This window comes from Monodelphis domestica, chromosome 1 (genome assembly GCF_027887165.1).
Source record: "Monodelphis domestica isolate mMonDom1 chromosome 1, mMonDom1.pri, whole genome shotgun sequence".
Taxonomy (NCBI): domain Eukaryota; kingdom Metazoa; phylum Chordata; class Mammalia; order Didelphimorphia; family Didelphidae; genus Monodelphis; species Monodelphis domestica.
In genome coordinates, this window is record NC_077227.1 from 435,042,363 (window position 1) to 435,054,921 (window position 12,559).

Below are 12,559 nucleotides of genomic sequence, written 5' to 3' on the forward strand. Positions count from 1 at the left end.
TCTGGATAAGAGAGGAATTTATGAGTAAACAGAAAATGAACAGTATCATAAGATGTAAAACAGATAATTTTGAGTACATTATACTGAAAAGTTTTTGTACAAATAAAACAAATGTTGTTATGCTTAGAAGGAAGAAAGAAATATGGGGGGAATTTCCATAGACAGGTTTTCAGATAAAGGTTTTAGATTGAAAAGATATTGAGAACTTTGTCAAATTTAGAGAATAAGAGCCATCTCCCAATTGATAAATGAGCCAAAAGAAATAAACAGACAGTTTTTGGTTAAAGAAAACAAAGTCATATAACATGAAAAAATGCTCTAAATCATTACTGATTAGAGAAATACAAACTAAAACAATTCTGAGAAAGAATAGACTGGACTTAATTTCTTCATTCAAACACTTGGTGAGGGTTGGGTAGTAGGGGAGAAATAAAAAGACATTAGTAATCTAACCTGGGTTTTTAATATTGGTGTCATTTTGAAATTCCTTACTCTTTCTCATCTCACATTTCTAATCAATTATCAAACCTTTCCATTTTTATTTCTACAACATCTTTCATCTGTCCCCTCTCCACTCACACAGTTAAATCCCTAGAACCTTAGATCAGGATCTCACCAACTCCTGCTATTTCACTAGCTTCAATAGACTCTTTATCCCAAGCCTGTCCTTCCTCAAATCCAATCTCCATATAGCTGTGAAATTGATTTTCCTAAAGTGCAGAGCTGATCATGTCATGCCCCTACTCAATAAACACCCGATTAATTAAAATTTTATTTTATTTTATTTTATTTTTTTGGTTACAATACTCACTTTATTTCCCTCCCTCCCCTCCACCTACCTTTCCTGCAGCCAATGGGCAATTTCATTGGGTAGTTCTTGTGTCCTTGATCAGAACCTATTTCAATGATGTTGTTTGCACTAGGATGTTCCTTTAGGGTCTATAGCCCCAATCAGATCACCCTCCACCCATGTATTCAAGTAGTTGTTTTTCTTTGTTTTTTTTTTTAACTCCCACAGTGTTTCCTTTGAATGTGGATAGTGGTTTTTCTCATAGATTTCTCTGGGTTGTTCAGGATAACTGCATTGCCACTAATGGAGGAGTCCATTACATTCGATTGTACCACAGTGTGTCAGTCTCTGTGTACAATGTTCTCCTGGTTCTGCTCCTCTCACTCTGCATCAATTCCTGGAGGTTGTTCCAGTTCCCATGAGATTCCTCCACTTTATTATTCCTTTGAGCACAATAGTATTCCATCACCAACAGATACCACAATTTGTTCAGCCATTCCCCAATTGGAGGGCATCTCCTCATTTTCCAATTTTTTGCCACCACAAAGAGCGCAGCTATGAATATTTTTGTACATGTCTTTTTCCTTATTATCTCTTCGGGGTACAAACCCAGCAGTACTATGGCTGGATCAAAGGCCAGACAGTCTTTTAGCACCCTTTGAGCATAGTTCCAAACTGCCCTCCAGAATGTTGGATCAATTCACAACTCCACCAGCAATGCATTAATGTCCCAACTTTGCCACACCCCCTCCTGCATTCATTACTTTCCTTTGCTGTCATGTTAGCCAATCTGCTAGGTGTGAGGTGATACCTCAGAGTTGTTTTGATTTGCATTTCTCTGATTATTAGAGATTTAGAGCACTTTTTCATGTGCTTATTAATAGTTTTGATTTCTTTAACTGAACATTGCCTATTCATGTCCCTTGCCCATTTATCAATTGGAGAATGGCTTGATTTTTTGTACAATTGGTTTAGTTCTTTATAAATTTAAGTAATTAGACTTTTGTCAGAGGTTTTTGTAATGAAGATTGTTTCCCAATTTGTTGCTTCCCTTCTAAATTTGGATGCATTAGTTTTGTTTGTACATGAACTTTTTAATTTGATATAATCAAAATTATTGATTTTCCATTTTGTGATTTTTTTCTAGTTGGTTTTAAAGTTTTTCTTTTCCCAAAGATCTGACAAGTATACTATTCTGTGTTTGCCTAATTTGCTTATAGTTTCCTTCTTTATATTCAGGTCATTCATCCATTCTGAGTTTATCTTGGGTGTGAGATGTTGATCTAAACCTAATTTCTCCCATACTGTCTTCCAATTTTCCCAGCAGTTTTTATCAAATAGTGGATTTTTGTCCCCAAAAGTGGGATCTTTGGGCTTATCATAGACTGTCTTGCTGAAGTCATTTAACACTAGTCTATTCCACTGATCCTCCTTTCTGTCTCTTAGCCAGTACCATATTGTTTTGATGACTACTGCTTTATAGTGTAGTTTGAAATCTGCTATTATAAGGCTACCTTCCTTCACATATTTTTTCATTATTTCCCTAGATATCCTTGATCTTTTGTTCTTCCAAATGAATTTTGTTATGTTTTTTTTTCTAATTCAGTAAAAAAAAAGTTTTTGGTAGTTCAATGGGTATGGCATTAATAAGTAAATAAGTTTGGGTAGGATTGTCATTTTTACCATGTTAACTTGTTCTACCCATGAGCAATCAATGTTTTTCCAATTATTTAGATTTAGTTTTAATTGTGTGGAGAGTATTTTGTAGTTGTGTTCATATATAGTTCCTGTGTTTGTCTTTGCAGATAGATTCCTAAGTATTTTATATTGTCTAGGGGGACTTTAAATGGAATTTATCTTTCTAATTCTTGCTGCTGAGATGTGTTGGAAATATATAGAAATGCTGATGACTTGTGCAGGTTTATTTTGTATCCTCCAACTTTGCTAAAGTTGTTGATTATTTCTACTAGCTTTTTAGCTAATTCTCTAGGATTCTTTAAGTAGACCATCATATTATCTGCAAAGAATGATAGCTTGGTCTCCTCCTTGCCTATTTTGATGCCTTCAATTTCTTTTTCTTCTCTAATTGCTACTGCTAGTGTTTCTAGTACAATGTCAAATAGTAGAGGTGATAATGGGCATCCTTGTTTCACTCCTGATCTTATTGGGAATGCATGTAGTTTATCCCCATTGCAGATGATATTAGCTGATGGTTTTAGATATATGCTGTTTATTATTTTTAGGAATGACCCTTCTATTCCTATGCTTTCTAGTGTTTTTAATAGGAATGGGTGTTGTATTTTATCAAATGCTTTTTCTGCGTCTATTGAGATAATCATGTGGTTCTTGCTGGTTTGCTTGTTGATGTGGTCAATTATGTGAATGCTTTCCCTAATATTAAACCAGGCTTGTATTCCTGGTATAAATCCTACCTGGTCATAGTAAATATAATCCTTGTGATAACTTGCTGTAGTCTTTTTGCTAGTATTTTATTTAAGATTTTTACATTCACGCTCATTAAGAAGCTTGGTCTATAGTTTTCTTTCTCTGTTTTTGACATACCTGGCTTTGGAATCAGTACCCTATTTGTGTCATAAAAGGAATTCAGTAGAACTCCTTCTTTGCTTATTCTGTCAAATAGTTTGTATAATATTGGGATTAGTTGTTCTTTGAATGTTTGATAGAATTAATTTGTGAATCCATCTGGACCTGGGGATTTTTTCTTAGGGAGTTCTTTGATGGCTTATTCAATTTCTTTTTCTGATATGGGGTTGTTTAGGTAATCTATTTCTTCCTCTGTTAGTCTAGGCAATTTATATTTTTGTAAGTATTCATCCATATCACCTAGATTGCCATATTTGTTGCCATATAATTGGGCAAAATAGTTTTTAATGATTTCTTTAATTTCTTCTTCATTAGAGGTGAAGTCTCCCTTTCCATCTTGGATACTATCAATTTGGTTTTCTTGTTTCCTTTTCTAATTAGATTGAGTAGTACTTTGTCTGTTTTATTTGTTTTTTCAAAGTACCAGCTTCTAGTCTTATTTATTAAATCAATAGTTCTTTGACTTTCAGTTTTATTAATTTCTTTAATTTTTAGGATCTCTAATTTAGTTTTCAACTGGGGATTCTTAATTTGTTCACTTTCTAGTTTTTTAATTTGCATGTCCAATTCATTGACCTCTACCCTCTCTAATTTATTAATATATTTTATTAATTTATTATTTATTGATTTTATTTATTAATTACTTAATTAATATAATTTATTAATATATGAACTCAAGGATATAAATTTCCCCTAAGTACTGCTTTGGCTGCATCCCATAGATTTTGAAAGGATGTCTCATCATTGTCATTTTCTTCAATGAAATTATTAATTGTTTCTATGATTTGATGTTTAACTAACTGATTTTGGAGAATTGTATCATTTAATTTCCAATTATTTTGCCTCTCCATTAACCTGACTAATTATTATTTTCATTGCATTGTGATCTGAGAAGGTTGCATATTATTTCTGCTCTTTTGCACTTGTTTGCAATGTTTTTATGCCCTAGTACATGGTCAATCTTTGTGAATGTACCATGTGATGCTGAAAAGAAGGTATATTCCTTTTTGTCCCTATTTATTTTTTTCCACATGTTGACTAACTCTAATTTTTCTAAGATTTCATTCACTTCTCTTACCTCTTTCTCATTTTTTTTGTTTTATTTATCTAGATTTGATAGAGGAAAATTCAGGTCTCCCACTAGTATAGTTTTTCTATTAATTTCATCCTTTAGTTTCACTAGTTTCTCCTTTAGAAATTTGGATGCTATGCCATTTGGTGCATAGATGTTGAGTACTGATATTTTCTCATGGTCTATACTGCCTTTTATCAGGATGTAATTGCCTTCCCTATCTCTTTTAACTAGATCTTTTTTCCTTTGAGTTTGTCAGATATCATGATTGCAACTCCTGACTTCTTTTTCTCAGTTGATGCCCAATAGATTTTGCTCCATCCACTTACCTTTACCCTATATGTGTCTACCTTCCTCATGTGTATTTCTTGTAGACAACATATGGTAGGATTTTGGTTTCTAATCCATTCTGCTATTTGCTTGAGTTTTATGGGTGAGTTCATTCCATTTACATTCAGAGTTATGATTATCAGCTGTGTATTTCTCAACATTTTTATTTCCACTCCCAGTCCTGCCCTTTCTTATTTCACTATTTCCTTCTATACCAGTGTTCTTTTTTTAATCAGTCCCCCTAATTCCCACCCTTATTTTACTTTCCTTTCTACCCCCTCCCTTCTTATTCCCCTCTTTTTTCTTTCTTTTTAATCCCTCCACCCTCTCCCACCCTTGTATTGATTCCCTCCCCACCAGTCCATTTGTTACCCTTCTACTTCTCTATACGGCACAAATCAATTCTCTGCCCCCATGGATTTGATTGTTCTTCCCTCTTTGATTCAATTTCAATGCATGCAAGAATTAAGTATTTCCTATCTCAATCCTTTTTATTTTTCCAGTGGATTGGTGTTCTCCCCCACTTCCACCATGTTCTTCTTTATGACATATAAATTTATCCCATTTTGTTTCTTTTCCCATTTCTCTTAGTATTAACCTCTTTTTTTTACCTCTAGTTATATATGTGTGTGTGTGTGTGTGTGTGTCTGTGTGTATTTATGTATACATATATATTTATGCATACATATATCTATATACATATTTGTGTCTTGGCATTTCATCCTATAGAGTTTGTCACTATTTTCTCTAAATATAATTCTTCTAGCTATCCAGGTGATAATTACAATTTTTAAGAGTTGCCAATATCCTCTTTTCTTGAAGGGATAGGTATCATTTTAACTTATTGGATCCCTTAAAAAAAGTTTTTTTTGTTTTTTTCCCCTTTCTTAATTACTTTTTGGTGATTCTCTTGAGTTCTGTGTTTGCACATCAAATTTTCTGTTCAATTCCAGTCTTTTCTTTATGCCTGCTTGGGAGTCTTCTATTTTATTAAATGACCATACTTTCACCTGCAAGAATATAGTCAGTTTTGCTGGGTAGTTGATTTTTGGTCGTAGACTTAGTTCCTCTGCTTTCCAGAATATCATATTCAATTCCTTCAGTGTAGATGCAGCCAGATCCTGTGCTATCCTCACTGTGGTTCCATGGTATCTGAATGACTTCTTCTTAGCAGCTTGTAATATTTTTTCCTTGGTCTAATAGTTCTTGAATTTGGATGTATCATTCCTGGGTGTTGTCAGTTGGGGATTAAGTACAAGAGGTGATCTGTAGATTCTTTCAATCTCCACTTTTCCCTCTTGTTTTAGAATGTCAGGGCAGTTTTATTGGATAATTTCCTGTAGATTGATGTCCAGGCTTTTTCTTTTGTCATGATCTTCCATTAGACCAATGATTCTTAAGTTGTCTCTCTTGGACCTGTTTTCTAAATCTTACATTTTTGTGGATGAGGTGTGTCATGTTTTCCTCAATTTTTTAATTCTTTTTATTTTGTTTTATAGTTTCCTGCTGCCTTGTGAAGTTGTTTGTTTCTAGTTGTTGTATTATAGTTTTTAAAGACTGAATTTCATCCCTGGCTTTTTGGTCATCCTTCTCCATCTGATCTTTCATCTCCTTTGTCTCATTTTCAAGCTGATAAATTTTGGATTTCAGAAAACTATTTTCTGTTTCCAGATGATTTATTTTGCTTTTTAAGTTTTTTTCTCAGTTGTCTTCAGCCTCTTTTAATTGTTTTTTTTAATTGTATTTTGAGTTCTTCCAAAGCTGGTGTCCAATTTGCTGGAGTTTCTGTGTTTTTGCTTGGTGTTCCTTGCTCTTTTCATTTTTCTTCCATTAGCTCTTTGTTCATTGCCTGGATAGAAGCTGTCAATTGTAATTTTTTTTCTTTTTCTGTTGTTTACTCATATTTCCCTCTTCTTTCCCCCCTGTAGTTGCCTGTAGTCTTTCTCCTCTCATTTTGTGCTGGATCTGTGGGTTTGGGCTTTTCTGTCCCGAAGGGGCTTCTTCTCTGTTCTGCTGATTGATCAGGTTAGTCTTAACTTCCATGGGTAACAGCAGAAGCTGAAAAGGAGCTGGGCTTCCTGCCATGTTGTCAAGGGCTTTGCCTATAGTTTGTTGCAGTCTTTGCCCTTGGAGTTCAGTCAATAAGGCTCTCAGTTCAGTCTATGGGAGAGCGGTGTTGGAGCTTGAGCTTCCCTCTCCTCTGAAGGCTTATCTTCCCTATTGATGAGATTCAGCCAGGTTGGAGGAGTTGATCTGCAAAACTGGATGTGCCCTGAGGTCAAAACCTCCAGAAAAGGGGGGGGGGACAAGACGGAATATCTTGACTGAGACTGGGCTGCCTGCTCTGCGATTCTCCAGCTGCCTCTATGATGCCTGTGTTCTGAGCCCTGAGTCTGGCACAGCTTTGCCAGCAAGATTCTCCCTCCAGACTATCACCCTTGCCTGCCCAGAGATTCCAGTCACTGCTGGAGGCTCAGCACTGTAGGTGGGGGAAGGGTCCTGGGACTTTCCTTTTTCCTTCCCCTTTAATCTTTGTGATCTAGAGTTCAGGCTTTTTGGAGGTGTACCTTTTAAGTTGGGTCAAGGAGGAGGATTCTCTAGCTCTGTCCTGTTGTTAGATCTGGTCTTTCAATCCCCTTGAAACATTGTGTTTTTGTTAGGTGAGGACAGGTTTGCGGAAGTCTGAATTTTTGCTACCTCTAAGCTGCCAAATTGACTCCTCCTGTCCTTGAATGAATGCTTATTGATTTATTGATGAAAATATTCCTCCCTTCCCTCAGTAGATAGGTATTAAACAAAAGATAAAAATTGAGATATAGTTGTTATTGATATTTCTAACATATTGATTTTTTTCTTATTTTTAGTTTATTACATAGGGCTGGGCTGTATTTTGAATATGAAAGAAACACTGGGAAGTAACAATAAGATTTGAAAACCAATAAAACAATTTTTGAAAATAAATTCTTTTCTAATTATTCCTACTATTATGTTTAGTGTTCTACCTGCTATTTAAAACTATGTTGTTGGGACCAGTCAGGTAGTTCAGAGTATGGAAAGCCAGACCTGGAAATGGGAGATGTTAGGTTCAAATTTGGCCTCAGACACTTCCTGGCTGCATGACCCTGGGTAAATCATTTAACCCCCATTGCCTAGCCTTTACTGCTCTTCTGTGTTAGAACAAATATGTATTATTGATTCTAAGGCAGAAGGCAGAGGTTTAAAGAAAAAAAAACTAGGTTGTTCAGCCATTACAAGTACAAAGTACAAAGTACAAAGGCTTTTTTCTTTTTTTGGCAAAGATGCTGAAGTGGTTTGCCATTTCCTTCTCCAGTGTGTCCCCATTTTACAGATGAGGAACCGAAGCAAATAGGGATTAAGTGACCATGATCACTCAGCTATTAAGTGCATGTGGCTGGATTTGAACTCAGATCTTCTCATGAAGATCTACAGGACAAGTGCTTTATGCACTGCACCATCTAGCTGCCCTAAAATTATTTAGCCATCCTTAATCTTCCTTCTTGGTTTCTTTTGTGAGTCATAAAGTTCTATAGTCACAAAGTTCTATAATTTTAAGTGATCTTTGGAAACAGTCAAATGTTGTCTTTGAAAACTTGCATTTATATAAAATATGTTAATTTTTTGTCACTTACATATTTCAATGTTTTGAGAAGAATTATTTACTGCAACATTAACCTTCATATTTATATGTTTACTTCCAGATTAATCTTTCTAGATGGTGTCAACATTTAAAAATTATTATTTTAATTAATTTCATATTTCCATTGTTATATCAAATTTATGTTTGCATTGTAAGGTCATTACAATATGAAGATTTAAAACCAAGTGACACAAATGTTGATTGACATTTTATGATTCTGTAGGGAAAAATATAAACTTTTCCTATCAAGTACAAGCAAAGGAGTACATGTTCACTTTAGCCAAATATATATGAATTGTAATAAGAAACTGAGTTGTTCTTTTGCTAACCTGACTTTTTGGTGTGTGCTTACCATAACAAATAGTAATTCATTTGTGGACCTATTATTTGGTCCAGTTCAGCCTGCATTAAAAGACTAACATAATCGTATTGAGGGAAAGCATTTGGAGATCTATAATCCAGTGATATTTCTGAACATCTCTTTACGTAATGACAATCTGTGAAGGGTAAATATGTTGATTAGGGGCCTTCATAAATATCAGAATGTGCAGGAGTAAGCAAGGTGAAGGTTTAAAAAATCATTAGCTGTAATAAATTAGTAATACTTTAGGCAACATCTTTACTTCCCTCAGTTTTAATGACTGTGCATACTATTTTATTTTCATTTAATAGGAATAGTTGCAATGAGCATTTTTTAAAAAGACACAGACTTACTTCTAGTTCTATGAACAAACATTAATCATACTGTACTTACAGCTTATAGTATTTGGCAAGCTAATGTGGCTACAGTTCTATACAGAGTAAATTTATATCATAAGATTTCCCCAAAACTGGTATAGCATTGTAGAATTTAATGTTCATGTCTTCTCAGAATATAGTTGTTAAAAAAACAGACTTTTGAAAATAACAAATACTACATTTTCTTAGCCTTAAATTTTGACTTCTTTAGAATTTAAATTTATATTCTATCAAATAAGATTTGTGATAAATGAAATTGATTTTAAGTCCACAAACACATTTTAAGTTAGACTAAAACCATAGGTCAATGAACTTAAATTTAAACTTTCTAAATTACTAAAAAGTTAACTGTTTCTCAAATAGTATATGTTGAGAAGAATTCTAATGGTATTATAATTGCAAGTGGAAGGAAATGTACCAAAAAGCATTTTGTTTATACACATGCATTCTATTCCTAGGTTTTTTATTTTCTTTTTCTCTATGATGGACTTTAGAGATACAGATTATAGATGAGGTTACAGAAGGCCAGAGAAGTAAAGACTAAGCATCCATATGCCCAAAGGGTGCTAAAAGACTGTCTGCCCTTTGATCCAGCCATAGCACTGCTGGGTTTGTACCCCAAAGAGATAATAAGGAAAAAGACATGTACAAGAATATTCATAGCTGCGCTCTTTGTGGTGGCCAAAAATTGGAAAATGAGGGGATGCCCTCCAATTGGGGAATGGCTGAACAAATTGTGGTATCTGTTGGTGATGGAATACTATTGTGCTCAAAGGAATAATAAAGTGGAGGAATTCCATGGGAACTGGAACGACCTCCAGGAATTGATGCAGAGTGAGAGGAGCAGAACCAGGTGTGAGATTTAAATCAATAAGGTGGTCACCAGGGAAATATTCCCAATTATTCAAATACCCAAGTCCATTGGGTTTTATAGAGATTTTAATTAATACAAATGTGGAATTAAAAAAAAGAGAGAAAGAGAGAAAAAGGAAATAAGTATGAAGGGCCTTAAGCCAACATGACCTAGACCTGAGTCTTAAGAGAGAGATCAGTCAGTCAGTCTTTTAACACTTACCACAAGGTCTACCTAAGCAAGGATTCTAGCGACACCAGGCCAGCATCATCTCAGCTGCTTTCACCAGCTCCCTCCTCCATCTGAATGTTTCAGAATCAGTCCTTCCTCAATCTGAATGTTTCAGAATGATCTCCAGCTCTTCTCTGAGCTGTTATTTTTAAGGGCAAAATCTCCTATGTCACCTCCCCTAAGTTCTTCCATCTACCAATCACTGTAGATGTTTTCCAAAAGACAGCCTATTTTGAATTCACAGCTGAGTAGATTAATCTCTTTAGTAAATCAGAAAAAAATGCTGCTGTGTCGACTAATTTCATTAAGAGAAAACCTCTGATTAAGTTTTTACCTTTTAGGTCTAAGTAGTTTACAAGTTGCCCCACCTTTATAGGCACCTAGCATCTCATTGTATCAATTCCAAAAATAGGCATGGCTCAAAGAACTCCTTTCTTTTATAAGTATGGTTTTCAAGTACTTTCATTGTTTAGCAAGGAGTTTTCTGCCCTAAAGCATTCTTAAGTACGTGTGGAATAGAGGTTCTCCCATAGCAAGGAGTTTTCTCCCCTAAAGCAGTCCCAAGTAGGGATGGGGTAGAGATCCTCCCATAGCAAGGAGTTTTCACATTCAAGTAGAGCTCTCACTATCTGGTAGGGAATTATTTCAAGTAGGGAATTGGAGGATTCCTCAATGTGGAGTAATATTTTTAACATTCATAAGTCTGTGAAATTTTAAGGTTTACACAGGAGAACATTGTACACAGAGACAGATACACTGTGGTACAATCGAATGTAATGGACTTCTTTACTAGTAGCAATGCAATGACCAGGACAATTCTGAGGGACTTATGAGAAGGGATGCTATCCACATCCAGAGAAAGAACTGTGGGAATAGAAACACAGAGGAAAAACATATGATTGATCACATGGTTCAATGGGATATGATTGGGGACATCCCTCTAAATGATCACTCTAGTACAATTATTAATACTATAGAAATAGGTCTTGATCAAAGGCACAAGTAAAATCCAGTGAAATTATGTGTTGGTGGGGGGCGCGAGGGGGAAGGAAAGAACATAAATCATGTAACCATGGGAAAATTTTCTAAATTAATTAACTAAATAAAAATTTTCAATTAAAAAAAAAAGACTAAGGGTCCAATAGTAGAAGTCACACTGGATTTGGAATAAGGGATGTGAATTCTAGTTTTGACTCTTTTTACCTGTGACTTGGGCTACTGAATTAACCTTTCTGGGCCTCAATTTCTTCATCACTAAAATATAAGTGTAAGGTATGAAGGACCCATGGCAGGCAAATTGAGCTCTAAGGGCCTTTCTGACTCTAAATCTATGATTTTATAATTACAGCACGTTAGGACTAGAATTCAAATCTTTCAACCTAATGCCTCTAGTGTTCTCTTACACAATTGTAATTTTAAAGGTGGTTTTTTTTTATTAAATGCTTCAGTTTCCTCATCTGCAAAATGAGCTGAAAAAGGAAAAGAAAAAGGCTCTAATATCTCTGCCAAGAAAACTCCATACAGGATCATGAAATATCGGACACAATTAAAATGACTCAACAACAACAACAAACTAACAAGTATTATGGATGAGATAAATGTTGTTGGAAAGAAGCCTTGATGGTTAGAAAGTTGTGTGCATGTTGAGATTAAAATATGCAGTACTCTAGTATTTTTATTGTTTCTTCAGTCAGGATTCTTCATTAGGTCAGCAGTAGACTCTATATATTTAATTATAGCACTTTTAAAATTTGCTCAGGAAGTAGCATGGTATCATAAAGCAGAGAGTTTAAAAATAATTTCATTTACAAAAATTTTCCCCCTTACAGCTAATAAAAATACATCTTCCCAGAGCAGAGGAATTGGTGAAAATTGAAAAAATATTGTCATATCTCAGAATTTAAAATTAAATTTTAGATTTTCATCATAAAATAAACTTCTCATATCAAGTACCTTGTGAGCATTTGTTCTTTTTTTTAATAACAAAGAAAATTATTATTTACTCAATTGACAAATTCAGGTGGAAAATTTATTTTTGAATCAATGATTCACTGGCTAATGAAATGTTATTGGATTTATAAAGCAATAACTATTGAAGCAAGAACATTTTCTTGAATATGATCTTTAGGTTGGGAAAGTTGGTTAAATAAGCTTTGACATTGGCTTAAGTGAATACCTTAGCTAATCCATTGAAAACATTTTTAGAATTTATATTTTATTGTATCACTAAATCAAGGCAACTGAGTGTGTGTGTGGGTGCTCATCAATTGGAGAATGGCTGAA